The sequence below is a fragment of the Phyllobates terribilis genome, unplaced genomic scaffold, assembly GCF_046119375.1.
Source record: "Phyllobates terribilis strain yellow unplaced genomic scaffold, ASM4611937v1 Scaffold_134__1_contigs__length_4944459, whole genome shotgun sequence".
NCBI lineage: Eukaryota > Metazoa > Chordata > Amphibia > Anura > Dendrobatidae > Phyllobates > Phyllobates terribilis.
The window spans coordinates 614,677-638,815 of record NW_027362894.1 but is presented as its reverse complement, the minus strand read 5'-3'; the positions used below and the strand labels follow the sequence as shown (position 1 = coordinate 638,815).

At 48.2% G+C, this 24,139-nt stretch overlaps 13 non-coding genes and 3 pseudogenes across 13 annotated transcripts; all 16 read left to right on the top strand.

Moving 5' to 3' along the window:
* The first annotated feature begins 530 nt into the window (after nucleotides 1-530).
* LOC141204412 (U2 spliceosomal RNA) lies at nucleotides 531-721 on the top strand. The gene has a single exon (XR_012275325.1). It is a non-coding gene; the product is annotated as a U2 spliceosomal RNA (small nuclear RNA).
* Nucleotides 722-1,836: 1,115 nt separating this feature from the next.
* Nucleotides 1,837-2,027, top strand: LOC141204149 (U2 spliceosomal RNA). Its single transcript, XR_012275121.1, has one exon. It is a non-coding gene; the product is annotated as a U2 spliceosomal RNA (small nuclear RNA).
* A 1,115-nt stretch (nucleotides 2,028-3,142) lies between these two features.
* Nucleotides 3,143-3,333, top strand: LOC141204401 (U2 spliceosomal RNA). The gene has a single exon (XR_012275323.1). It is a non-coding gene; the product is annotated as a U2 spliceosomal RNA (small nuclear RNA).
* A 1,115-nt stretch (nucleotides 3,334-4,448) lies between these two features.
* Nucleotides 4,449-4,639, top strand: LOC141204390 (U2 spliceosomal RNA). The gene has a single exon (XR_012275316.1). It is a non-coding gene; the product is annotated as a U2 spliceosomal RNA (small nuclear RNA).
* Nucleotides 4,640-5,754: 1,115 nt separating this feature from the next.
* Nucleotides 5,755-5,945, top strand: LOC141204378 (U2 spliceosomal RNA). Its single transcript, XR_012275307.1, has one exon. It is a non-coding gene; the product is annotated as a U2 spliceosomal RNA (small nuclear RNA).
* A 1,115-nt stretch (nucleotides 5,946-7,060) lies between these two features.
* Nucleotides 7,061-7,161, top strand: LOC141204397 (U2 spliceosomal RNA; annotated as a pseudogene).
* Nucleotides 7,162-12,052: 4,891 nt separating this feature from the next.
* Nucleotides 12,053-12,181, top strand: LOC141204406 (U2 spliceosomal RNA; annotated as a pseudogene).
* Nucleotides 12,182-13,296: 1,115 nt separating this feature from the next.
* LOC141203991 (U2 spliceosomal RNA) lies at nucleotides 13,297-13,487 on the top strand. Its single transcript, XR_012274965.1, has one exon. It is a non-coding gene; the product is annotated as a U2 spliceosomal RNA (small nuclear RNA).
* Nucleotides 13,488-14,602: 1,115 nt separating this feature from the next.
* On the top strand, nucleotides 14,603-14,793 carry LOC141204198 (U2 spliceosomal RNA). Its single transcript, XR_012275167.1, has one exon. It is a non-coding gene; the product is annotated as a U2 spliceosomal RNA (small nuclear RNA).
* A 1,115-nt stretch (nucleotides 14,794-15,908) lies between these two features.
* Nucleotides 15,909-16,099, top strand: LOC141204367 (U2 spliceosomal RNA). Its single transcript, XR_012275299.1, has one exon. It is a non-coding gene; the product is annotated as a U2 spliceosomal RNA (small nuclear RNA).
* Nucleotides 16,100-17,214: 1,115 nt separating this feature from the next.
* On the top strand, nucleotides 17,215-17,405 carry LOC141204197 (U2 spliceosomal RNA). The gene has a single exon (XR_012275166.1). It is a non-coding gene; the product is annotated as a U2 spliceosomal RNA (small nuclear RNA).
* Nucleotides 17,406-18,520: 1,115 nt separating this feature from the next.
* On the top strand, nucleotides 18,521-18,711 carry LOC141204355 (U2 spliceosomal RNA). The gene has a single exon (XR_012275290.1). It is a non-coding gene; the product is annotated as a U2 spliceosomal RNA (small nuclear RNA).
* Nucleotides 18,712-19,826: 1,115 nt separating this feature from the next.
* Nucleotides 19,827-20,017, top strand: LOC141204343 (U2 spliceosomal RNA). The gene has a single exon (XR_012275282.1). It is a non-coding gene; the product is annotated as a U2 spliceosomal RNA (small nuclear RNA).
* A 1,115-nt stretch (nucleotides 20,018-21,132) lies between these two features.
* LOC141204331 (U2 spliceosomal RNA) lies at nucleotides 21,133-21,323 on the top strand. The gene has a single exon (XR_012275274.1). It is a non-coding gene; the product is annotated as a U2 spliceosomal RNA (small nuclear RNA).
* A 1,115-nt stretch (nucleotides 21,324-22,438) lies between these two features.
* On the top strand, nucleotides 22,439-22,554 carry LOC141204421 (U2 spliceosomal RNA; annotated as a pseudogene).
* Nucleotides 22,555-23,078: 524 nt separating this feature from the next.
* On the top strand, nucleotides 23,079-23,261 carry LOC141204233 (U2 spliceosomal RNA). The gene has a single exon (XR_012275200.1). It is a non-coding gene; the product is annotated as a U2 spliceosomal RNA (small nuclear RNA).
* The last annotated feature ends 878 nt before the right edge of the window (nucleotides 23,262-24,139 follow it).

Below are 24,139 nucleotides of genomic sequence, written 5' to 3'. Positions count from 1 at the left end.
GGCATTCTGTTAAACTGTTGCTTATGGTGGTTTCTGTGAGCTTCTCAGCGACATTCAGCCAGCCAGGTATCCTGCCTGCAGTAGATGGAATGTGGCAATGGAACGCTGGCTGCGCGTGTCATAATAGGCTCTGAGCCTTTATATACCTGTGCACAGCAGCAGCCACCTTCAGTCTGCTGCTGGACAGCCAGCAGCAGCAGCAGCAGGAGAGGTATGTAATCAGGAGCCCTCCTGCTAAGGGTAGACAGCTGCTCGTTCCACCCCACCCCCCGCCTTAATTGGTTCTCCTCCCTTCCAACGGTGTTGAGGCGGGTGGGAACAGCAGGGGGTGAAGGTGCTGTGTTTAAAGAGGTGGAGTTATGCAGATCTAAAACGCGTGGATCGCAGCAGCAGCAAGCCGAAAAGTGCAGGCATGTAAGGGATCTAGAGGTTGACAACATGTCTTCTTAACGGGAGTCCAGGAGCTCATCTCCACAAATGGACTTTTCAGGATCCTTGGGTGGCTCCGTAGTTTGAAACCAATTCTGGTTATCGCTTCTCGGCCTTTTGGCTAAGATCAAGTGTAGTATCTGTTCTTATCAGTTTAATATCTGATACGTCCCCTATCTGGGGACCATATATTAAATGGATTTTTAGAACAGGGAGATGGAAAAAGAGCTTGCTCTGTCCACTCCACGCATTGACCTGGTATTGCAGTATCTCCAGGACCGGTGCACCCCTTCTTTAATGCAGTTTCTAAAATCAGAAAGAATTGAATTCAATGTTTTTTGTTCATTTTGCTTGTTTGTCGGATTTTGGGATGGACTCTTTGGCTTTGCTTTTCTTCTCCTCATTGGATTTTTCATGTTCAAAGTTGCAGAAGCCAGATTACAAGCTCATTTTGGTTCAACTTCAGCAACTGTGCATTGCATTGCCATGTAATGTGATGCAATGCTATCTTTCTAGCTCTCCCTTTTTACTTCCTTTTGGATAAACAGACATATTAGGCAAGCATTTTGGAGCTTTCACCTAAATAACTACAGGTGGTGAGATAAGCTGCACAATATAATTGACCTTTCAGTATATTGTTGCACACACACCATCTATTTAGCAAATGCCCTTGTTATCAACAGCAGCCTTTTAAACTCACCTGAGCTAACAGGTATGTGCGCTGGTTACTCTGCTGCGCTTAAAATTTCTTTTTTGGTTTGCTACAATGCCTTTTCTGAAACGTTGTCTCCTTCTGCTGGAACACTGACTTCTTTCATTTAATGCCTGCAGACTATAAAAGAGAACCCAACCCAAAAAGTTTGGTTGATTAGTCTGTGGCATTCTGTTAAACTGTTGCTTATGGCGGTCTCTGTGAGCTTCTCAGCGACATTCAGCCAGCCAGGTATCCTGCCTGCAGTAGATGGAATGTGGCAATGGAACGCTGGCTGCGCGTGTCATAATAGGCTCTGAGCCTTTATATACCTGTGCACAGCAGCAGCCACCTTCAGTCTGCTGCTGGACAGCCAGCAGCAGCAGCAGCAGGAGAGGTATGTAATCAGGAGCCCTCCTGCTAAGGGTAGACAGCTGCTCGTTCCACCCCACCCCCCGCCTTAATTGGTTCTCCTCCCTTCCAACGGTGTTGAGGCGGGTGGGAACAGCAGGGGGTGAAGGTGCTGTGTTTAAAGAGGTGGAGTTATGCAGATCTAAAACGCGTGGATTGCAGCAGCAGCAAGCCGAAAAGTGCAGGCATGTAAGGGATCTAGAGGTTGACAACATGTCTTCTTAACGGGAGTCCAGGAGCTCATCTCCACAAATGGACTTTTCAGGATCCTTGGGTGGCTCCGTAGTTTGAAAACAATTCTGGTTATCGCTTCTCGGCCTTTTGGCTAAGATCAAGTGTAGTATCTGTTCTTATCAGTTTAATATCTGATACGTCCCCTATCTGGGGAGCATATATTAAATGGATTTTTAGAACAGGGAGATGGAAAAAGAGCTTGCTCTGTCCACTCCACGCATTGACCTGGTATTGCAGTATCTCCAGGACCGGTGCACCCCTTCTTTAATGCAGTTTCTAAAATCAGAAAGAATTGAATTCAATGTTTTTTGTTCATTTTGCTTGTTTGTCGGATTTTGGGATGGACTCTTTGGCTTTGCTTTTCTTCTCCTCATTGGATTTTTCATGTTCAAAGTTGCAGAAGCCAGATTACAAGCTCATTTTGGTTCAACTTCAGCAACTGTGCATTGCATTGCCATGTAATGTGATGCAATGCTATCTTTCTAGCTCTCCCTTTTTACTTCCTTTTGGATAAACAGACATATTAGGCAAGCATTTTGGAGCTTTCACCTAAATAACTACAGGTGGTGAGATAAGCTGCACAATATAATTGACCTTTCAGTATATTGTTGCACACACACCATCTATTTAGCAAATGCCCTTGTTATCAACAGCAGCCTTTTAAACTCACCTGAGCTAACAGGTATGTGCGCTGGTTACTCTGCTGCGCTTAAAATTTCTTTTTTGGTTTGCTACAATGCCTTTTCTGAAACGTTGTCTCCTTCTGCTGGAACACTGACTTCTTTCATTTAATGCCTGCAGACTATAAAAGAGAACCCAACCCAAAAAGTTTGGTTGATTAGTCTGTGGCATTCTGTTAAACTGTTGCTTATGGCGGTCTCTGTGAGCTTCTCAGCGACATTCAGCCAGCCAGGTATCCTGCCTGCAGTAGATGGAATGTGGCAATGGAACGCTGGCTGCGCGTGTCATAATAGGCTCTGAGCCTTTATATACCTGTGCACAGCAGCAGCCACCTTCAGTCTGCTGCTGGACAGCCAGCAGCAGCAGCAGCAGGAGAGGTATGTAATCAGGAGCCCTCCTGCTAAGGGTAGACAGCTGCTCGTTCCACCCCACCCCCCGCCTTAATTGGTTCTCCTCCCTTCCAACGGTGTTGAGGCGGGTGGGAACAGCAGGGGGTGAAGGTGCTGTGTTTAAAGAGGTGGAGTTATGCAGATCTAAAACGCGTGGATTGCAGCAGCAGCAAGCCGAAAAGTGCAGGCATGTAAGGGATCTAGAGGTTGACAACATGTCTTCTTAACGGGAGTCCAGGAGCTCATCTCCACAAATGGACTTTTCAGGATCCTTGGGTGGCTCCGTAGTTTGAAACCAATTCTGGTTATCGCTTCTCGGCCTTTTGGCTAAGATCAAGTGTAGTATCTGTTCTTATCAGTTTAATATCTGATACGTCCCCTATCTGGGGACCATATATTAAATGGATTTTTAGAACAGGGAGATGGAAAAAGAGCTTGCTCTGTCCACTCCACGCATTGACCTGGTATTGCAGTATCTCCAGGACCGGTGCACCCCTTCTTTAATGCAGTTTCTAAAATCAGAAAGAATTGAATTCAATGTTTTTTGTTCATTTTGCTTGTTTGTCGGATTTTGGGATGGACTCTTTGGCTTTGCTTTTCTTCTCCTCATTGGATTTTTCATGTTCAAAGTTGCAGAAGCCAGATTACAAGCTCATTTTGGTTCAACTTCAGCAACTGTGCATTGCATTGCCATGTAATGTGATGCAATGCTATCTTTCTAGCTCTCCCTTTTTACTTCCTTTTGGATAAACAGACATATTAGGCAAGCATTTTGGAGCTTTCACCTAAATAACTACAGGTGGTGAGATAAGCTGCACAATATAATTGACCTTTCAGTATATTGTTGCACACACACCATCTATTTAGCAAATGCCCTTGTTATCAACAGCAGCCTTTTAAACTCACCTGAGCTAACAGGTATGTGCGCTGGTTACTCTGCTGCGCTTAAAATTTCTTTTTTGGTTTGCTACAATGCCTTTTCTGAAACGTTGTCTCCTTCTGCTGGAACACTGACTTCTTTCATTTAATGCCTGCAGACTATAAAAGAGAACCCAACCCAAAAAGTTTGGTTGATTAGTCTGTGGCATTCTGTTAAACTGTTGCTTATGGCGGTCTCTGTGAGCTTCTCAGCGACATTCAGCCAGCCAGGTATCCTGCCTGCAGTAGATGGAATGTGGCAATGGAACGCTGGCTGCGCGTGTCATAATAGGCTCTGAGCCTTTATATACCTGTGCACAGCAGCAGCCACCTTCAGTCTGCTGCTGGACAGCCAGCAGCAGCAGCAGCAGGAGAGGTATGTAATCAGGAGCCCTCCTGCTAAGGGTAGATAGCTGCTCGTTCCACCCCACCCCCCGCCTTAATTGGTTCTCCTCCCTTCCAACGGTGTTGAGGCGGGTGGGAACAGCAGGGGGTGAAGGTGCTGTGTTTAAAGAGGTGGAGTTATGCAGATCTAAAACGCGTGAATTGCAGCAGCAGCAAGCCGAAAAGTGCAGGCATGTAAGGGATCTAGAGGTTGACAACATGTCTTCTTAACGGGAGTCCAGGAGCTCATCTCCACAAATGGACTTTTCAGGATCCTTGGGTGGCTCCGTAGTTTGAAACCAATTCTGGTTATCGCTTCTCGGCCTTTTGGCTAAGATCAAGTGTAGTATCTGTTCTTATCAGTTTAATATCTGATACGTCCCCTATCTGGGGACCATATATTAAATGGATTTTTAGAACAGGGAGATGGAAAAAGAGCTTGCTCTGTCCACTCCACGCATTGACCTGGTATTGCAGTATCTCCAGGACCGGTGCACCCCTTCTTTAATGCAGTTTCTAAAATCAGAAAGAATTGAATTCAATGTTTTTTGTTCATTTTGCTTGTTTGTCGGATTTTGGGATGGACTCTTTGGCTTTGCTTTTCTTCTCCTCATTGGATTTTTCATGTTCAAAGTTGCAGAAGCCAGATTACAAGCTCATTTTGGTTCAACTTCAGCAACTGTGCATTGCATTGCCATGTAATGTGATGCAATGCTATCTTTCTAGCTCTCCCTTTTTACTTCCTTTTGGATAAACAGACATATTAGGCAAGCATTTTGGAGCTTTCACCTAAATAACTACAGGTGGTGAGATAAGCTGCACAATATAATTGACCTTTCAGTATATTGTTGCACACACACCATCTATTTAGCAAATGCCCTTGTTATCAACAGCAGCCTTTTAAACTCACCTGAGCTAACAGGTATGTGCGCTGGTTACTCTGCTGCGCTTAAAATTTCTTTTTTGGTTTGCTACAATGCCTTTTCTGAAACGTTGTCTCCTTCTGCTGGAACACTGACTTCTTTCATTTAATGCCTGCAGACTATAAAAGAGAACCCAACCCAAAAAGTTTGGTTGATTAGTCTGTGGCATTCTGTTAAACTGTTGCTTATGGCGGTCTCTGTGAGCTTCTCAGCGACATTCAGCCAGCCAGGTATCCTGCCTGCAGTAGATGGAATGTGGCAATGGAACGCTGGCTGCGCGTGTCATAATAGGCTCTGAGCCTTTATATACCTGTGCACAGCAGCAGCCACCTTCAGTCTGCTGCTGGACAGCCAGCAGCAGCAGCAGCAGGAGAGGTATGTAATCAGGAGCCCTCCTGCTAAGGGTAGACAGCTGCTCGTTCCACCCCACCCCCCGCCTTAATTGGTTCTCCTCCCTTCCAACGGTGTTGAGGCGGGTGGGAACAGCAGGGGGTGAAGGTGCTGTGTTTAAAGAGGTGGAGTTATGCAGATCTAAAACGCGTGGATTGCAGCAGCAGCAAGCCGAAAAGTGCAGGCATGTAAGGGATCTAGAGGTTGACAACATGTCTTCTTAACGGGAGTCCAGGAGCTCATCTCCACAAATGGACTTTTCAGGATCCTTGGGTGGCTCCGTAGTTTGAAACCAATTCTGGTTATCGCTTCTCGGCCTTTTGGCTAAGATCAAGTGTAGTATCTGTTCTTATCAGTTTAATATCTGATACGTCCCCTATCTGGGGACCATATATTAAATGGATTTTTAGAACAGGGAGATGGAAAAAGAGCTTGCTCTGTCCACTCCACGCATTGACCTGGTATTGCAGTATCTCCAGGACCGGTGCACCCCTTCTTTAATGCAGTTTCTAAAATCAGAAAGAATTGAATTCAATGTTTTTTGTTCATTTTGCTTGTTTGTCGGATTTTGGGATGGACTCTTTGGCTTTGCTTTTCTTCTCCTCATTGGATTTTTCATGTTCAAAGTTGCAGAAGCCAGATTACAAGCTCATTTTGGTTCAACTTCAGCAACTGTGCATTGCATTGCCATGTAATGTGATGCAATGCTATCTTTCTAGCTCTCCCTTTTTACTTCCTTTTGGATAAACAGACATATTAGGCAAGCATTTTGGAGCTTTCACCTAAATAACTACAGGTGGTGAGATAAGCTGCACAATATAATTGACCTTTCAGTATATTGTTGCACACACACCATCTATTTAGCAAATGCCCTTGTTATCAACAGCAGCCTTTTAAACTCACCTGAGCTAACAGGTATGTGCGCTGGTTACTCTGCTGCGCTTAAAATTTCTTTTTTGGTTTGCTACAATGCCTTTTCTGAAACGTTGTCTCCTTCTGCTGGAACACTGACTTCTTTCATTTAATGCCTGCAGACTATAAAAGAGAACCCAACCCAAAAAGTTTGGTTGATTAGTCTGTGGCATTCTGTTAAACTGTTGCTTATGGCGGTCTCTGTGAGCTTCTCAGCGACATTCAGCCAGCCAGGTATCCTGCCTGCAGTAGATGGAATGTGGCAATGGAACGCTGGCTGCGCGTGTCATAATAGGCTCTGAGCCTTTATATACCTGTGCACAGCAGCAGCCACCTTCAGTCTGCTGCTGGACAGCCAGCAGCAGCAGCAGCAGGAGAGGTATGTAATCAGGAGCCCTCCTGCTAAGGGTAGACAGCTGCTCGTTCCACCCCACCCCCCGCCTTAATTGGTTCTCCTCCCTTCCAACGGTGTTGAGGCGGGTGGGAACAGCAGGGGGTGAAGGTGCTGTGTTTAAAGAGGTGGAGTTATGCAGATCTAAAACGCGTGGATTGCAGCAGCAGCAAGCCGAAAAGTGCAGGCATGTAAGGGATCTAGAGGTTGACAACATGTCTTCTTAACGGGAGTCCAGGAGCTCATCTCCACAAATGGACTTTTCAGGATCCTTGGGTGGCTCCGTAGTTTGAAACCAATTCTGGTTATCGCTTCTCGGCCTTTTGGCTAAGATCAAGTGTAGTATCTGTTCTTATCAGTTTAATATCTGATACGTCCCCTATCTGGGGACCAAATGTAGCACCCTGAGGATTCGGCTGCTACAGGGGTATTGCACCTCAACCCAGAGGTGTGATATTCCACTCCCGGGTAAGGATGGAGTGTGGGACTGAGCTCGGTAGGCTGCATGCACTACACACATCCCATTTCCGGAGGGCAGACCAACGGTACTCCCACTTAGAAATGTGCAGGTACGACCGAGTCTGTCCTTGGCTGGAGTGGGAGGGGGGGTGGTACATCCCAAGTAGTGTAGGGGCAGATAGGGGGAGCAGCCTGGGTAAAGATAGGAGCTCATTGGGTGCTGGTCACCTGAGCTCACACATAGAGGGTGTATATAAGGTGGGCACCAACTAAGATCAGGGTCAGATGCAGAGAACAAGTCAGCGAGCAAAGGAGAAGAAAGACCCAGAGTGAGAGAGGAGAAGAGAGAGAGACCCAGAGGGGGAAACAGCAGAAAAGTACTCCAAGAACCCAACTTAAATCCCCGGGTGAAGAGTCGGCACAGGGTACCGGAACCCAAGCTGGTGGGGGCATAAAACACACCCTAGCCAGAGACCGGAGGCCGTGGGCAGCATCTGCCACGGCCACCCACCACATCCACCCCGAAGGCACACCACATGAAGGGTCAGGGAACCCAAGGCCAAGGGTGTCCCAACAGAAGGCCCGAGGGAGCTGGACCTAGGTGGATCACTGGTGGGGACGGCCAGAGAACGGGACAGAAGGAGAGCTCAGGGCCACGCTCTGGACTTGTTTGGGGGTTGGCTGGATCCAGGACCTGGTGGACGCAGCACGGCTCGGGTGGTCACTCGAAGCTGGAGTGACCAGTACAACATCTGCAGTAAGTAAACACCCTTAACTGCACAACCCGACTCTGTCTTCATTGCCGTCTGCACTGCACCACCACAACCCCCATCCTCTGCACCTGTCCCCCCTGAGGCTATACCCCTCCCGTTGGGGGTTATCCCACCAAGCTGCGCACCCACCATCAGCCTCAGCGGACCCTGCTGCAGCGGCGGCCACAGTGACCGCATCACAACGGGTGGCGTAGTCGACACAAAAGAACTCTTAATAACATCTGTAGGACTGCCACATAACACTGAGTTTGACGCCCTGGGCACGGGCCGGGTCACAGCCGCTCGGAGACTACAACCCCCCATCTGATCCGGTGCCGGGTATTCCCCTCAAAAAGGAATATGTCCCAGGGGGCGCGTCAACTTTGGCGTAGTCGGCAGGATTACGTGCCCGCAACACCCGGGTACTGCGTGCCTGAAGAAAAGTGCAAGTTTACCTCAGAAAGAAGTCTCCCGCCGGTTCCGGAGGGTCCACGCCATCGGACCCCATCACAGGTCGTTTCCCGCCGATTGTCCGCCATTTCCAGCTTGTTCCCGCCATCTGCAGAGTTTCCCGCCACTGGGCGACGCTTCCCGCCAAATCCGAAGATTTCCCGCCTTGGAAGAGCAGTGGACGCCATTATGGGCGTGCCAAAGGAGGGCAAGAGGCCGCCTCCCATCGTGGGCCAGGACAGAAAATGGCGCCAAAAGTGGAAACCGCCCCTACCAACAGAGACTGTGATGCTGGAGGTGTCTGTCAGCGTGAAAGAACTACCCCTGGAGCTGACAGTCACCGAGTTGCCCCGGGACCGCCCTCGAAGTGGGAGGAGACGAAAGAAAAGAACGAAGATGGGTCCCGCCTGTAGCAGTCTGGAGCGAGCGCACCCGGAGACAAGAAGTCTAACGAGCAGTCTGGAGAGAGCGCACCCGGAGACAAGAAGCCTGGAGAGGAGTAGCGGAGGAGCTTACCCGGAGATGGAGAGAAAGCAGAACAGCACCGGCCCGCTGGCCAGGAGTCTGCTAGAGACCGAGGAAGGAGAGCAGAGCAGCACCGGCCCGCTGGCCAGGAGCCTGCTGGAAGAAGAGCAGAGCAGCACCGACCCGTTGGTCAGGAGCCTGCTAGACACCACGACCCCACTAGGCCTAGTGGAGGTCCTTGCACAGCTCCCCCGAGACCGGGAGTGTGCACAGACTGCCCTGGAGGGCCTCGCACGGAGGATGGCCCGGGTACAGCGAGAGACATTGGCGAAGTGGAGCCGAGAGATGGCCCAGCAAACCAAGACCCGGAGCACGCCAACCAAGATGAGGAGACAGACCGCCTCTGAGGACGGCGCGGGAGGACCCAAGGCCGGAGACGGCGCCGAGAAGGGAGCCGGACGCAAGGAGGCAGGTAAAGGGGACGCCTATACCCCAAGCCGGGAAACCGCCCACCTGCCCCAGCTCCCCGTCGCAGAGCCCGAAAGTCCCCCTGCTGTGCCCGTAGCCGCCATGTCACCGCTATGGACTAGGCCCCGACCGGAAGCCGCCGCAGCGACCCCTGTGACGTCACGCGCCCCGACCCGGAGCGTGACAAAGCAGGAAATACCACCAGCCTGGTCGCAAGGCCTAGTACCCCCGGGCGCCGCATCACCAACAGCGCCCCCTACCTCCGCGGAGCCTCCGGCCTGGTCGCAAGGCCAGGTAGCCCAGGGCGCCGCCGTATTAACGGTGCCCTTCACCTTCCAGGTGCCCCAGGCCTGGCCGCAAGGCCTGGGCAACCCGGGCGCCACCACCACCGCGCCCGCGCCCGTAAAACCAAGGGTGCCACACCTGGGGGAGGACTTGTTCAGCCAGCTCACATGGCCGGACGGGCGGCCCTTCATCTGGCCCGAAGAATTCCATGAGCTGGAACGGCAGCAGAGACTAGGGCCCTTGTGTGAGCCCCTGATTCCGGCTCCGAAGCCCGTGGCACGGGTCTCGCCTCCTCTGGAAGAAGCCCAATTTGCGTGGGACCACACGGGAGAAGATCTAATGGGGTTCACCGGAGAAACCAGGGCAGCTGCAGCGGAGCGTGCTGAGTGTTGCCGACAGCAGCTCGAAGAGTTTGCGAGGGAGCGGAGAGAGAGGCGGGTCCGGGAACAACAGGCCCAAATAAAGAGCGCCGAGCAGAAGAGCCGGGCCAGGAGAGACCCCCGTGCAGCGCACAGTCCCCGTACCACCGGGACTGTAATAAAGTTTAACCTGCAGCATGGGTGGGGCTTCATCAGAGACAACAACACCCCCGGCGACGTCTTTGTCACGCGCAGAGACGTGGAGTCCCATCTGCCGGAGGGGCACAGAGGTCGTGACCTTTACAAGGGGGACGAGGTCACCTTTACCCGGCACAAGTGTGCCAAAGGACCTTACGCCCTCCACGTACACCGCCTGACGGAGGAGGAGTTGAGGTGCGAGGAGGAGGAGCAAGAGGACCCGGACGGGTCTGAAGTTACAACCAGCTACAAGCAAAGAGCAGGAGGAAGACGCCGTTGAGTGCGGCAGAGCAGTAGATGTAAATAGTTACCCGACCGGGTACCAAAGAAACTGTTGCTATGTGAACTGTTCACCCGTTTACCCTTAATCCCACAGGCTGAGGACTGTGAGCAGCCATTCCCTTCCCTTTACCTGGCCGAGGACTGAGAGCGGCCAACTTCCCCTGTATATAGTTGCGCTTCCTAAAGCGCCCCCTACTGGTTTTACAGGAAAACCAGTTTTCCAGAGAGACTGTCGCACTTTACCCGGTCACACGTTGCACAGTGACCGGAGGAGGAGCCAGAGGCGACGAGAAAGTTTTATATATATAATGTTTTATATATTTTATATGTTTATGAAAAATTTGTATGTTTTGGTGTTGTTTTATATCTTACAGCCCGAGGACGTGCTGTGATTTACCAGGGGGGAATGTAGCACCCTGAGGATTCGGCTGCTACAGGGGTATTGCACCTCAACCCAGAGGTGTGATATTCCACTCCCGGGTAAGGATGGAGTGTGGGACTGAGCTCGGTAGGCTGCATGCACTACACACATCCCATTTCCGGAGGGCAGACCAACGGTACTCCCACTTAGAAATGTGCAGGTACGACCGAGTCTGTCCTTGGCTGGAGTGGGAGGGGGGGTGGTACATCCCAAGTAGTGTAGGGGCAGATAGGGGGAGCAGCCTGGGTAAAGATAGGAGCTCATTGGGTGCTGGTCACCTGAGCTCACACATAGAGGGTGTATATAAGGTGGGCACCAACTAAGATCAGGGTCAGATGCAGAGAACAAGTCAGCGAGCAAAGGAGAAGAAAGACCCAGAGTGAGAGAGGAGAAGAGAGAGAGACCCAGAGGGGGAAACAGCAGAAAAGGACTCCAAGAACCCAACTTAAATCCCCGGGTGAAGAGTCGGCACAGGGTACCGGAACCCAAGCTGGTGGGGGCATAAAACACACCCTAGCCAGAGACCGGAGGCCGTGGGCAGCATCTGCCACGGCCACCCACCACATCCACCCCGAAGGCACACCACATGAAGGGTCAGGGAACCCAAGGCCAAGGGTGTCCCAACAGAAGGCCCGAGGGAGCTGGACCTAGGTGGATCACTGGTGGGGACGGCCAGAGAACGGGACAGAAGGAGAGCTCAGGGCCACGCTCCGGACTTGTTTGGGGGTTGGCTGGATCCAGGACCTGGTGGACGCAGCACGGCTCGGGTGGTCACTCGAAGCTGGAGTGACCAGTACAACATCTGCAGTAAGTAAACACCCTTAACTGCACAACCCGACTCTGTCTTCATTGCCGTCTGCACTGCACCACCACAACCCCCATCCTCTGCACCTGTCCCCCCTGAGGCTATACCCCTCCCGTTGGGGGTTATCCCACCAAGCTGCGCACCCACCATCAGCCTCAGCGGACCCTGCTGCAGCGGCGGCCACAGTGACCGCATCACAACGGGTGGCGTAGTCGACACAAAAGAACTCTTAATAACATCTGTAGGACTGCCACATAACACTGAGTTTGACGCCCTGGGCACGGGCCGGGTCACAGCCGCTCGGAGACTACAACCCCCCATCTGATCCGGTGCCGGGTATTCCCCTCAAAAAGGAATATGTCCCAGGGGGCGCGTCACATATATTAAATGGATTTTTAGAACAGGGAGATGGAAAAAGAGCTTGCTCTGTCCACTCCACGCATTGACCTGGTATTGCAGTATCTCCAGGACCGGTGCACCCCTTCTTTAATGCAGTTTCTAAAATCAGAAAGAATTGAATTCAATGTTTTTTGTTCATTTTGCTTGTTTGTCGGATTTTGGGATGGACTCTTTGGCTTTGCTTTTCTTCTCCTCATTGGATTTTTCATGTTCAAAGTTGCAGAAGCCAGATTACAAGCTCATTTTGGTTCAACTTCAGCAACTGTGCATTGCATTGCCATGTAATGTGATGCAATGCTATCTTTCTAGCTCTCCCTTTTTACTTCCTTTTGGATAAACAGACATATTAGGCAAGCATTTTGGAGCTTTCACCTAAATAACTACAGGTGGTGAGATAAGCTGCACAATATAATTGACCTTTCAGTATATTGTTGCACAAACACCATCTATTTAGCAAATGCCCTTGTTATCAACAGCAGCCTTTTAAACTCACCTGAGCTAACAGGTATGTGCGCTGGTTACTCTGCTGCGCTTAAAATTTCTTTTTTGGTTTGCTACAATGCCTTTTCTGAAACGTTGTCTCCTTCTGCTGGAACACTGACTTCTTTCATTTAATGCCTGCAGACTATAAAAGAGAACCCAACCCAAAAAGTTTGGTTGATTAGTCTGTGGCATTCTGTTAAACTGTTGCTTATGGCGGTCTCTGTGAGCTTCTCAGCGACATTCAGCCAGCCAGGTATCCTGCCTGCAGTAGATGGAATGTGGCAATGGAACGCTGGCTGCGCGTGTCATAATAGGCTCTGAGCCTTTATATACCTGTGCACAGCAGCAGCCACCTTCAGTCTGCTGCTGGACAGCCAGCAGCAGCAGCAGCAGGAGAGGTATGTAATCAGGAGCCCTCCTGCTAAGGGTAGACAGCTGCTCGTTCCACCCCACCCCCCGCCTTAATTGGTTCTCCTCCCTTCCAACGGTGTTGAGGCGGGTGGGAACAGCAGGGGGTGAAGGTGCTGTGTTTAAAGAGGTGGAGTTATGCAGATCTAAAACGCGTGGATTGCAGCAGCAGCAAGCCGAAAAGTGCAGGCATGTAAGGGATCTAGAGGTTGACAACATGTCTTCTTAACGGGAGTCCAGGAGCTCATCTCCACAAATGGACTTTTCAGGATCCTTGGGTGGCTCCGTAGTTTGAAACCAATTCTGGTTATCGCTTCTCGGCCTTTTGGCTAAGATCAAGTGTAGTATCTGTTCTTATCAGTTTAATATCTGATACGTCCCCTATCTGGGGACCATATATTAAATGGATTTTTAGAACAGGGAGATGGAAATAGAGCTTGCTCTGTCCACTCCACGCATTGACCTGGTATTGCAGTATCTCCAGGACCGGTGCACCCCTTCTTTAATGCAGTTTCTAAAATCAGAAAGAATTGAATTCAATGTTTTTTGTTCATTTTGCTTGTTTGTCGGATTTTGGGATGGACTCTTTGGCTTTGCTTTTCTTCTCCTCATTGGATTTTTCATGTTCAAAGTTGCAGAAGCCAGATTACAAGCTCATTTTGGTTCAACTTCAGCAACTGTGCATTGCATTGCCATGTAATGTGATGCAATGCTATCTTTCTAGCTCTCCCTTTTTACTTCCTTTTGGATAAACAGACATATTAGGCAAGCATTTTGGAGCTTTCACCTAAATAACTACAGGTGGTGAGATAAGCTGCACAATATAATTGACCTTTCAGTATATTGTTGCACACACACCATCTATTTAGCAAATGCCCTTGTTATCAACAGCAGCCTTTTAAACTCACCTGAGCTAACAGGTATGTGCGCTGGTTACTCTGCTGCGCTTAAAATTTCTTTTTTGGTTTGCTACAATGCCTTTTCTGAAACGTTGTCTCCTTCTGCTGGAACACTGACTTCTTTCATTTAATGCCTGCAGACTATAAAAGAGAACCCAACCCAAAAAGTTTGGTTGATTAGTCTGTGGCATTCTGTTAAACTGTTGCTTATGGCGGTCTCTGTGAGCTTCTCAGCGACATTCAGCCAGCCAGGTATCCTGCCTGCAGTAGATGGAATGTGGCAATGGAACGCTGGCTGCGCGTGTCATAATAGGCTCTGAGCCTTTATATACCTGTGCACAGCAGCAGCCACCTTCAGTCTGCTGCTGGACAGCCAGCAGCAGCAGCAGCAGGAGAGGTATGTAATCAGGAGCCCTCCTGCTAAGGGTAGACAGCTGCTCGTTCCACCCCACCCCCCGCCTTAATTGGTTCTCCTCCCTTCCAACGGTGTTGAGGCGGGTTGGAACAGCAGGGGGTGAAGGTGCTGTGTTTAAAGAGGTGGAGTTATGCAGATCTAAAACGCGTGGATTGCAGCAGCAGCAAGCCGAAAAGTGCAGGCATGTAAGGGATCTAGAGGTTGACAACATGTCTTCTTAACGGGAGTCCAGGAGCTCATCTCCACAAATGGACTTTTCAGGATCCTTGGGTGGCTCCGTAGTTTGAAACCAATTCTGGTTATCGCTTCTCGGCCTTTTGGCTAAGATCAAGTGTAGTATCTGTTCTTATCAGTTTAATATCTGATACGTCCCCTATCTGGGGACCATATATTAAATGGATTTTTAGAACAGGGAGATGGAAAAAGAGCTTGCTCTGTCCACTCAACGCATTGACCTGGTATTGCAGTATCTCCAGGACCGGTGCACCCCTTCTTTAATGCAGTTTCTAAAATCAGAAAGAATTGAATTCAATGTTTTTTGTTCATTTTGCTTGTTTGTCGGATTTTGGGATGGACTCTTTGGCTTTGCTTTTCTTCTCCTCATTGGATTTTTCATGTTCAAAGTTGCAGAAGCCAGATTACAAGCTCATTTTGGTTCAACTTCAGCAACTGTGCATTGCATTGCCATGTAATGTGATGCAATGCTATCTTTCTAGCTCTCCCTTTTTACTTCCTTTTGGATAAACAGACATATTAGGCAAGCATTTTGGAGCTTTCACCTAAATAACTACAGGTGGTGAGATAAGCTGCACAATATAATTGACCTTTCAGTATATTGTTGCACACACACCATCTATTTAGCAAATGCCCTTGTTATCAACAGCAGCCTTTTAAACTCACCTGAGCTAACAGGTATGTGCGCTGGTTACTCTGCTGCGCTTAAAATTTCTTTTTTGGTTTGCTACAATGCCTTTTCTGAAACGTTGTCTCCCTCTGCTGGAACACTGACTTCTTTCATTTAATGCCTGCAGACTATAAAAGAGAACCCAACCCAAAAAGTTTGGTTGATTAGTCTGTGGCATTCTGTTAAACTGTTGCTTATGGCGGTCTCTGTGAGCTTCTCAGCGACATTCAGCCAGCCAGGTATCCTGCCTGCAGTAGATGGAATGTGGCAATGGAACGCTGGCTGCGCGTGTCATAATAGGCTCTGAGCCTTTATATACCTGTGCACAGCAGCAGCCACCTTCAGTCTGCTGCTGGACAGCCAGCAGCAGCAGCAGCAGGAGAGGTATGTAATCAGGAGCCCTCCTGCTAAGGGTAGACAGCTGCTCGTTCCACCCCACCCCCCGCCTTAATTGGTTCTCCTCCCTTCCAACGGTGTTGAGGCGGGTGGGAACAGCAGGGGGTGAAGGTGCTGTGTTTAAAGAGGTGGAGTTATGCAGATCTAAAACGCGTGGATTGCAGCAGCAGCAAGCCGAAAAGTGCAGGCATGTAAGGGATCTAGAGGTTGACAACATGTCTTCTTAACGGGAGTCCAGGAGCTCATCTCCACAAATGGACTTTTCAGGATCCTTGGGTGGCTCCGTAGTTTGAAACCAATTCTGGTTATCGCTTCTCGGCCTTTTGGCTAAGATCAAGTGTAGTATCTGTTCTTATCAGTTTAATATCTGATACGTCCCCTATCTGGGGACCATATATTAAATGGATTTTTAGAACAGGGAGATGGAAAAAGAGCTTGCTCTGTCCACTCCACGCATTGACCTGGTATTGCAGTATCTCCAGGACCGGTGCACCCCTTCTTTAATGCAGTTTCTAAAATCAGAAAGAATTGAATTCAATGTTTTTTGTTCATTTTGCTTGTTTGTCGGATTTTGGGATGGACTCTTTGGCTTTGCTTTTCTTCTCCTCATTGGATTTTTCATGTTCAAAGTTGCAGAAGCCAGATTACAAGCTCATTTTGGTTCAACTTCAGCAACTGTGCATTGCATTGCCATGTAATGTGATGCAATGCTATCTTTCTAGCTCTCCCTTTTTACTTCCTTTTGGATAAACAGACATATTAGGCAAGCATTTTGGAGCTTTCACCTAAATAACTACAGGTGGTGAGATAAGCTGCACAATATAATTGACCTTTCAGTATATTGTTGCACACACACCATCTATTTAGCAAATGCCCTTGTTATCAACAGCAGCCTTTTAAACTCACCTGAGCTAACAGGTATGTGCGCTGGTTACTCTGCTGCGCTTAAAATTTCTTTTTTGGTTTGCTACAATGCCTTTTCTGAAACGTTGTCTCCTTCTGCTGGAACACTGACTTCTTTCATTTAATGCCTGCAGACTATAAAAGAGAACCCAACCCAAAAAGTTTGGTTGATTAGTCTGTGGCATTCTGTTAAACTGTTGCTTATGGCGGTCTCTGTGAGCTTCTCAGCGACATTCAGCCAGCCAGGTATCCTGCCTGCAGTAGATGGAATGTGGCAATGGAACGCTGGCTGCGCGTGTCATAATAGGCTCTGAGCCTTTATATACCTGTGCACAGCAGCAGCCACCTTCAGTCTGCTGCTGGACAGCCAGCAGCAGCAGCAGCAGGAGAGGTATGTAATCAGGAGCCCTCCTGCTAAGGGTAGACAGCTGCTCGTTCCACCCCACCCCCCGCCTTAATTGGTTCTCCTCCCTTCCAACGGTGTTGAGGCGGGTTGGAACAGCAGGGGGTGAAGGTGCTGTGTTTAAAGAGGTGGAGTTATGCAGATCTAAAACGCGTGGATTGCAGCAGCAGCAAGCCGAAAAGTGCAGGCATGTAAGGGATCTAGAGGTTGACAACATGTCTTCTTAACGGGAGTCCAGGAGCTCATCTCCACAAATGGACTTTTCAGGATCCTTGGGTGGCTCCGTAGTTTGAAACCAATTCTGGTTATCGCTTCTCGGCCTTTTGGCTAAGATCAAGTGTAGTATCTGTTCTTATCAGTTTAATATCTGATACGTCCCCTATCTGGGGACCATATATTAAATGGATTTTTAGAACAGGGAGATGGAAAAAGAGCTTGCTCTGTCCACTCAACGCATTGACCTGGTATTGCAGTATCTCCAGGACCGGTGCACCCCTTCTTTAATGCAGTTTCTAAAATCAGAAAGAATTGAATTCAATGTTTTTTGTTCATTTTGCTTGTTTGTCGGATTTTGGGATGGACTCTTTGGCTTTGCTTTTCTTCTCCTCATTGGATTTTTCATGTTCAAAGTTGCAGAAGCCAGATTACAAGCTCATTTTGGTTCAACTTCAGCAACTGTGCATTGCATTGCCATGTAATGTGATGCAATGCTATCTTTCTAGCTCTCCCTTTTTACTTCCTTTTGGATAAACAGACATATTAGGCAAGCATTTTGGAGCTTTCACCTAAATAACTACAGGTGGTGAGATAAGCTGCACAATATAATTGACCTTTCAGTATATTGTTGCACACACACCATCTATTTAGCAAATGCCCTTGTTATCAACAGCAGCCTTTTAAACTCACCTGAGCTAACAGGTATGTGCGCTGGTTACTCTGCTGCGCTTAAAATTTCTTTTTTGGTTTGCTACAATGCCTTTTCTGAAACGTTGTCTCCCTCTGCTGGAACACTGACTTCTTTCATTTAATGCCTGCAGACTATAAAAGAGAACCCAACCCAAAAAGTTTGGTTGATTAGTCTGTGGCATTCTGTTAAACTGTTGCTTATGGCGGTCTCTGTGAGCTTCTCAGCGACATTCAGCCAGCCAGGTATCCTGCCTGCAGTAGATGGAATGTGGCAATGGAACGCTGGCTGCGCGTGTCATAATAGGCTCTGAGCCTTTATATACCTGTGCACAGCAGCAGCCACCTTCAGTCTGCTGCTGGACAGCCAGCAGCAGCAGCAGCAGGAGAGGTATGTAATCAGGAGCCCTCCTGCTAAGGGTAGACAGCTGCTCGTTCCACCCCACCCCCCGCCTTAATTGGTTCTCCTCCCTTCCAACGGTGTTGAGGCGGGTGGGAACAGCAGGGGGTGAAGGTGCTGTGTTTAAAGAGGTGGAGTTATGCAGATCTAAAACGCGTGGATTGCAGCAGCAGCAAGCCGAAAAGTGCAGGCATGTAAGGGATCTAGAGGTTGACAACATGTCTTCTTAACGGGAGTCCAGGAGCTCATCTCCACAAATGGACTTTTCAGGATCCTTGGGTGGCTCCGTAGTTTGAAACCAATTCTGGTTATCGCTTCTCGGCCTTTTGGCTAAGATCAAGTGTAGTATCTGTTCTTATCAGTTTAATATCTGATACGTCCCCTATCTGGGGACCATATATTAAATGGATTTTTAGAACAGGGAGATGGAAAAAGAGCTTGCTCTGTCCACTCCACGCATTGACCTGGTATTGCAGTATCTCCAGGACCGGTGCACCCCTTCTTTAATGCAGTTTCTAAAATCAGAAAGAATTGAATTCAATGTTTTTTGTTAATTTTGCTTGTTTGTCGGATTTTGGGATGGACTCTTTGGCTTTGCTTTTCTTCTCCTCATTGGATTTTTCATGTTCAAAGTTGCAGAAGCCAGATTACAAGCTCATTTTGGTTCAACTTCAGCAACTGTGCATTGCATTGCCATGTAATGTGATGCAATGCTATCTTTCTAGCTCTCCCTTTTTACTTCCTTTTGGATAAACAGACATATTAGGCAAGCATTTTGGAGCTTTCACCTAAATAACTACAGGTGGTGAGATAAGCTGCACAATATAATTGACCTTTCAGTATATTGTTGCACACACACCATCTATTTAGCAAATGCCCTTGTTATCAACAGCAGCCTTTTAAACTCACCTGAGCTAACAGGTATGTGCGCTGGTTACTCTGCTGCGCTTAAAATTTCTTTTTTGGTTTGCTACAATGCCTTTTCTGAAACGTTGTCTCCTTCTGCTGGAACACTGACTTCTTTCATTTAATGCCTGCAGACTATAAAAGAGAACCCAACCCAAAAAGTTTGGTTGATTAGTCTGTGGCATTCTGTTAAACTGTTGCTTATGGCGGTCTCTGTGAGCTTCTCAGCGACATTCAGCCAGCCAGGTATCCTGCCTGCAGTAGATGGAATGTGGCAATGGAACGCTGGCTGCGCGTGTCATAATAGGCTCTGAGCCTTTATATACCTGTGCACAGCAGCAGCCACCTTCAGTCTGCTGCTGGACAGCCAGCAGCAGCAGCAGCAGGAGAGGTATGTAATCAGGAGCCCTCCTGCTAAGGGTAGACAGCTGCTCGTTCCACCCCACCCCCCGCCTTAATTGGTTCTCCTCCCTTCCAACGGTGTTGAGGCGGGTGGGAACAGCAGGGGGTGAAGGTGCTGTGTTTAAAGAGGTGGAGTTATGCAGATCTAAAACGCGTGGATTGCAGCAGCAGCAAGCCGAAAAGTGCAGGCATGTAAGGGATCTAGAGGTTGACAACATGTCTTCTTAACGGGAGTCCAGGAGCTCATCTCCACAAATGGACTTTTCAGGATCCTTGGGTGGCTCCGTAGTTTGAAACCAATTCTGGTTATCGCTTCTCGGCCTTTTGGCTAAGATCAAGTGTAGTATCTGTTCTTATCAGTTTAATATCTGATACGTCCCCTATCTGGGGACCATATATTAAATGGATTTTTAGAACAGGGAGATGGAAAAAGAGCTTGCTCTGTCCACTCCACGCATTGACCTGGTATTGCAGTATCTCCAGGACCGGTGCACCCCTTCTTTAATGCAGTTTCTAAAATCAGAAAGAATTGAATTCAATGTTTTTTGTTCATTTTGCTTGTTTGTCGGATTTTGGGATGGACTCTTTGGCTTTGCTTTTCTTCTCCTCATTGGATTTTTCATGTTCAAAGTTGCAGAAGCCAGATTACAAGCTCATTTTGGTTCAACTTCAGCAACTGTGCATTGCATTGCCATGTAATGTGATGCAATGCTATCTTTCTAGCTCTCCCTTTTTACTTCCTTTTGGATAAACAGACATATTAGGCAAGCATTTTGGAGCTTTCACCTAAATAACTACAGGTGGTGAGATAAGCTGCACAATATAATTGACCTTTCAGTATATTGTTGCACACACACCATCTATTTAGCAAATGCCCTTGTTATCAACAGCAGCCTTTTAAACTCACCTGAGCTAACAGGTATGTGCGCTGGTTACTCTGCTGCGCTTAAAATTTCTTTTTTGGTTTGCTACAATGCCTTTTCTGAAACGTTGTCTCCTTCTGCTGGAACACTGACTTCTTTCATTTAATGCCTGCAGACTATAAAAGAGAACCCAACCCAAAAAGTTTGGTTGATTAGTCTGTGGCATTCTGTTAAACTGTTGCTTATGGCGGTCTCTGTGAGCTTCTCAGCGACATTCAGCCAGCCAGGTATCCTGCCTGCAGTAGATGGAATGTGGCAATGGAACGCTGGCTGCGCGTGTCATAATAGGCTCTGAGCCTTTATATACCTGTGCACAGCAGCAGCCACCTTCAGTCTGCTGCTGGACAGCCAGCAGCAGCAGCAGCAGGAGAGGTATGTAATCAGGAGCCCTCCTGCTAAGGGTAGACAGCTGCTCGTTCCACCCCACCCCCCGCCTTAATTGGTTCTCCTCCCTTCCAACGGTGTTGAGGCGGGTGGGAACAGCAGGGGGTGAAGGTGCTGTGTTTAAAGAGGTGGAGTTATGCAGATCTAAAACGCGTGGATTGCAGCAGCAGCAAGCCGAAAAGTGCAGGCATGTAAGGGATCTAGAGGTTGACAACATGTCTTCTTAACGGGAGTCCAGGAGCTCATCTCCACAAATGGACTTTTCAGGATCCTTGGGTGGCTCCGTAGTTTGAAACCAATTCTGGTTATCGCTTCTCGGCCTTTTGGCTAAGATCAAGTGTAGTATCTGTTCTTATCAGTTTAATATCTGATACGTCCCCTATCTGGGGACCATATATTAAATGGATTTTTAGAACAGGGAGATGGAAAAAGAGCTTGCTCTGTCCACTCCACGCATTGACCTGGTATTGCAGTATCTCCAGGACCGGTGCACCCCTTCTTTAATGCAGTTTCTAAAATCAGAAAGAATTGAATTCAATGTTTTTTGTTCATTTTGCTTGTTTGTCGGATTTTGGGATGGACTCTTTGGCTTTGCTTTTCTTCTCCTCATTGGATTTTTCATGTTCAAAGTTGCAGAAGCCAGATTACAAGCTCATTTTGGTTCAACTTCAGCAACTGTGCATTGCATTGCCATGTAATGTGATGCAATGCTATCTTTCTAGCTCTCCCTTTTTACTTCCTTTTGGATAAACAGACATATTAGGCAAGCATTTTGGAGCTTTCACCTAAATAACTACAGGTGGTGAGATAAGCTGCACAATATAATTGACCTTTCAGTATATTGTTGCACACACACCATCTATTTAGCAAATGCCCTTGTTATCAACAGCAGCCTTTTAAACTCACCTGAGCTAACAGGTATGTGCGCTGGTTACTCTGCTGCACTTAAAATTTCTTTTTTGGTTTGCTACAATGCCTTTTCTGAAACGTTGTCTCCTTCTGCTGGAACACTGACTTCTTTCATTTAATGCCTGCAGACTATAAAAGAGAACCCAACCCAAAAAGTTTGGTTGATTAGTCTGTGGCATTCTGTTAAACTGTTGCTTATGGCGGTCTCTGTGAGCTTCTCAGCGACATTCAGCCAGCCAGGTATCCTGCCTGCAGTAGATGGAATGTGGCAATGGAACGCTGGCTGCGCGTGTCATAATAGGCTCTGAGCCTTTATATACCTGTGCACAGCAGCAGCCACCTTCAGTCTGCTGCTGGACAGCCAGCAGCAGCAGCAGCAGGAGAGGTATGTAATCAGGAGCCCTCCTGCTAAGGGTAGACAGCTGCTCGTTCCACCCCACCCCCCGCCTTAATTGGTTCTCCTCCCTTCCAACGGTGTTGAGGCGGGTGGGAACAGCAGGGGGTGAAGGTGCTGTGTTTAAAGAGGTGGAGTTATGCAGATCTAAAACGCGTGGATTGCAGCAGCAGCAAGCCGAAAAGTGCAGGCATGTAAGGGATCTAGAGGTTGACAACATGTCTTCTTAACGGGAGTCCAGGAGCTCATCTCCACAAATGGACTTTTCAGGATCCTTGGGTGGCTCCGTAGTTTGAAACCAATTCTGGTTATCGCTTCTCGGCCTTTTGGCTAAGATCAAGTGTAGTATCTTTTGAAAAGGCAGTTTTGTCCTTGGGCTGCCCTAGTAAATTGATGCATATTACACACTGGTTTGGTGCACTTGTTAGTACGCCAGGTGGCTCATAGAGTTATCTGATGGAAAACATGGCCCTCCAGGATCGAAGTCACTAGGCTGGGTAAGTGTGAGGGCTTTGGAGCAATGTGCCCCAGGAGTAGGCGCCCTGGTGGGAGTCCAAGCTTACTGGGACTGGGAACCCCAGAAAGACTTGGCTTCGTAGCACGCCGCACCTTTGCCAATCATACTTTCTGAGCAACCCCCCCTATTCCTGGCCTCCGGGCTAGGAAGGGGAATTTTTATAAACCCGGTCGGAGGTCCGGTCAGCTTTGGGCTGAGAAACCAACACAGGCTCCAGCTCCACTAGGGTGGCAGCCTAGATGGAAGCTGGGAGCACGAAAACGGCTCTTCTCCGGCTTCGGCTAGGGAGAGCATCGGAGATCCCTGACCCTCGCTGTGGCCTTCTGGCTCGGAGGGATGGGGATGGTTTATTGGGGACCCTCTCCTCCGGGAAGGGTCCACATGAATCCTCGCCTCGTGCGCTGTTTTGGTGTGACTTCGGTCACATTTTTCAGTGCCTTGGATGCAGCTTCAATCAAAAAAATCTGTTCTTATCAGTTTAATATCTGATATGTCCCCTATCTGGGGACCATATATTAAATGGATTTTTAGAACAGGGAGATGGAAAAAGAGCTTGCTCTGTCCACTCCGCGCATTGACCTGGTATTGCAGTATCTCCAGGACCGGTGCACCCCTTCTTTAATGCAGTTTCTAAAATCAGAAAGAATTGAATTCAATGTTTTTTGTTCATTTTGCTTGTTTGTCGGATTTTGGGATGGACTCTTTGGCTTTGCTTTTCTTCTCCTCATTGGATTTTTCATGTTCAAAGTTGCAGAAGCCAGATTACAAGCTCATTTTGGTTCAACTTCAGCAACTGTGCATTGCATTGCCATGTAATGTGATGCAATGCTATCTTTCTAGCTCTCCCTTTTTACTTCCTTTTGGATAAACAGACATATTAGGCAAGCATTTTGGAGCTTTCACCTAAATAACTACAGGTGGTGAGATAAGCTGCACAATATAATTGACCTTTCAGTATATTGTTGCACACACACCATCTATTTAGCAAATGCCCTTGTTATCAACAGCAGCCTTTTAAACTCACCTGAGCTAACAGGTATGTGCGCTGGTTACTCTGCTGCGCTTAAAATTTCTTTTTTGGTTTGCTACAATGCCTTTTCTGAAACGTTGTCTCCTTCTGCTGGAACACTGACTTCTTTCATTTAATGCCTGCAGACTATAAAAGAGAACCCAACCCAAAAAGTTTGGTTGATTAGTCTGTGGCATTCTGTTAAACTGTTGCTTATGGCGGTCTCTGTGAGCTTCTCAGCGACATTCAGCCAGCCAGGTATCCTGCCTGCAGTAGATGGAATGTGGCAATGGAACGCTGGCTGCGCGTGTCATAATAGGCTCTGAGCCTTTATATACCTGTGCACAGCAGCAGCCACCTTCAGTCTGCTGCTGGACAGCCAGCAGCAGCAGCAGCAGGAGAGGTATGTAATCAGGAGCCCTCCTGCTAAGGGTAGACAGCTGCTCGTTCCACCCCACCCCCCGCCTTAATTGGTTCTCCTCCCT